Source organism: Tigriopus californicus, chromosome 6 (assembly GCF_007210705.1).
Source record: "Tigriopus californicus strain San Diego chromosome 6, Tcal_SD_v2.1, whole genome shotgun sequence".
NCBI classification, from domain to species: domain Eukaryota; kingdom Metazoa; phylum Arthropoda; class Copepoda; order Harpacticoida; family Harpacticidae; genus Tigriopus; species Tigriopus californicus.
Window position 1 is genome coordinate 10220978 of NC_081445.1, and position 3029 is coordinate 10224006.

A 3029-nucleotide genomic window follows, 5' to 3' on the forward strand; every position below is an offset into this window, starting at 1 on the left:
AATCCTGCAAAGGCAAATTTCCCTACATTTGTATCATTGGTTGAAATATTTTGGCGAACGATTTAAAAAAACTGTATTATTATTGATGAAATGGGTTTTCCTATCTAGAAACCGTGACAACTAAATAACGCAACTAACGCAAATAATAACGCTAANATAAGATTTTAGTACAACTCACCCAAAGCAACTCAAACTGATTATAAATCAATAAAGAACAATCGGCCCAATCGGGCCTTTATTTGGTAGAGGCTAGCTCACAAAGCGCCCTCTGTAGTGCAGAACGTAAAACATATTTCGGGTAGCGTAAGAAGCCGATGGGTCAGAAATATAGATTACATTACGTTCCAATTACATTCAAACGTCAAAAAATTGCTTCTCGGCTTTAAAACCGAACTATATCGCCGGGCTATGGTGATTAGTCAATCAAAGCCAAAATATGTTATTATTAACCTCATGTGAAATTACCTTTGTCCTTGAGCTAACACTTTTTTCATTCCATTTTCCTTGAGTGTTTCCCCTACCTGGATGGAAATTACACTTTGAGCCCACTCATAAACCAGCCATGGAAATAACTGGTTTGTGTCTGGCCTAGTTCCTTTGTCAGTCTAGCCCCTGGTAGCATTGTTTTAAGTGGGTTAAATGCTAGGCCGATTTTGTAATGTGAACGGTCCAAAAGTTAGCCCAGATCCTAAACCGAAAGACTGTTTAATGAAGAGAGCTAGATGAGAGCCATTGAATGGCATAGGGTTACTTTTTCTGGTTTCTGATCCCAATTTAGAAGCACTGTCAACCGTTCATTTTCAGACTAGAGGTTTTAGGATTACCTCGACTGAGTCGAGTTTGGGCAAGTAGCGAGTTTCAGAGTTATTTCTTGACATGTTTTTACGATGGACCAGACAGTAAACATGAGCAATGGGTTTGTGTTTGAATACTATGCCGACAAAACCTTCTGTCAAAAGAGTTTATTGGTAGTGGGTGGAATTAGAGTTGTTAGTTATTGCAAGTTTTGACAGTCTGGGTGCATGGATTTAGAGTACTCGGACACAAAGAGCTTTTTAAGTTTACTTTTTAAGTAAACTCAATTCATCTCGGTCAGAATCGAAACTGCATGCATAGTGGAAGTATAAACAAGTTTAGTGATCTCAAAAGATCTCTTACAGCCATAGCGACAATCCTCATCCACAAAGAACGAGTTTCTAGAGTTTTAATGTAATTCGTTAGGATAAACTATTTGTTAACTTATTGAGGCCTTCCCGGAGACGAGATCGCAAAAATCCAAGATACGTTCCACCTAACAGTCTCAAGGGAGGATCCAATGGTGGAATTCGCAGAAGTCCAAAATTGGGCATCAAGAGGTGCTGTTCCCACCACACCCAAGTTCTTGTCATTGTTAGCGGATGTACAGCTTTTTTAAACCTATGTTGCCAGGAATATTTTCCTACAAACCAAATGCTTGATTCATTGTAAAACTGATATTAATGAAGGATATTATCGACGAATAAAGACACTAATCTATTGAACTCATCTTGCTTTTGAGTGGCTTGTAGTTGTAGCAATAAACAACAATTCATGATTTTGATTAGTGGTTCAAAGAAAGTCAATTTGTAAAAAGTTAGACTCGATCAAGATCTTCCAACAAACGGACAACAGGGGAAATTCTAGTCATCCATGTCTTATGCAATGTTCTGAATAGACAATATCATACTCCGAGGAGATCGGGACATTCCATATTTTGAGGCCAGGTTGGCATGTTTTTTAATTGCAAAGATCTAAAAATTGAATCGATTTTATTTAAACTCCTTTGAATTGCTAGGCAAAGCTAAGGTCAACCGGAGAGCTCCAATGCCTTAAAGATTTTCAACGTATGGATAAACGGTACAACTTTTTAAAGTAGAAGCTGATAGGAAATAATAATAGCAAGTGTGTTGATGCGATATCATGGGAACTGTGTGAAACTCCTTGCTAAACTCTCATTTGGATAGCATAAGTGTCGGGAATTTTACCAGTTTAAGACTTGAACTATTTTCTCGAAGAGTTAGGAATAGATTCATCTTTTCGCAAAGTTGAAGCAATACGTGTGTTAAAGTAATACCTTGATGAAGTTTGACATTTCAGAGCGTATTTCTTCACTTCTACCTTTGCTTGTTCGCACCTGGACAAAGTAGAGGGCGCTACATTCGTTAATAATTAAGGCAATTGGGTCCTTTAGTGAACAATCCCCTTCAGTCCAGAGGCTAAATGCTAAATAACCTTGGAGCACGATGTACAACAAACTTGTTTTTTTTTTCATTTTCTTGACCAGTGTTAGATCCCTAGGATTTGCATCTTCATTCAGACTGTATGAAATGCACCTTCTCTCAGTTTGTGTATGTTGAGTAAATTCCAGGATTTGGGCACAAAACCAAGAATGTATCTAAGCACTGATAGAAAAAGACAGCAGTCGTACCTTGGTTGAACAAGTGCATTAGATTTCAAGACTTTACCAATAGTCCATGTCATTGGATGGAGGTAGCGCCCTCTGCTTTGCAAGATGCGAGCAAACAAATGTAGAAACTAGAAAATACGCTCCAAGATGCCAGATGTGATTAATCAGGGACTGCTTTAGTGTCCTTGGATTAATGTACAAAATATTTTTAAAGCATTGTGACGCAGCAAATACATCGCAAGCTCTTCTGGGAGACTTTCCAAATCAGGTAAGGGTAAAATTCTGAACGAAACGAAGAGTTAAGCAAGGAGTTAGTTACCTTATACCTATTTGAGAGCACACCAAAACTTTGCCGATCAACATTTCCATCAACTTTTGCTAAGAAAGCACAGTTTTATTTATTGTTTTGACCTCTGAAACATCAGCTAGCTGATAAAAGAGATTTAGTAATAGGGAGAAGAGAGGAAGAAAGAGAAAAAACCAGAACGGAAGAGATGGAAAAGTTGAAGTAGAGCACAACGGAAGTAAACTTAATTGATTTGACACCTTTTGCAGAGCAATCAATATGTAAGGACGGTTTTACAATAGGATGTAAAACCAGGAT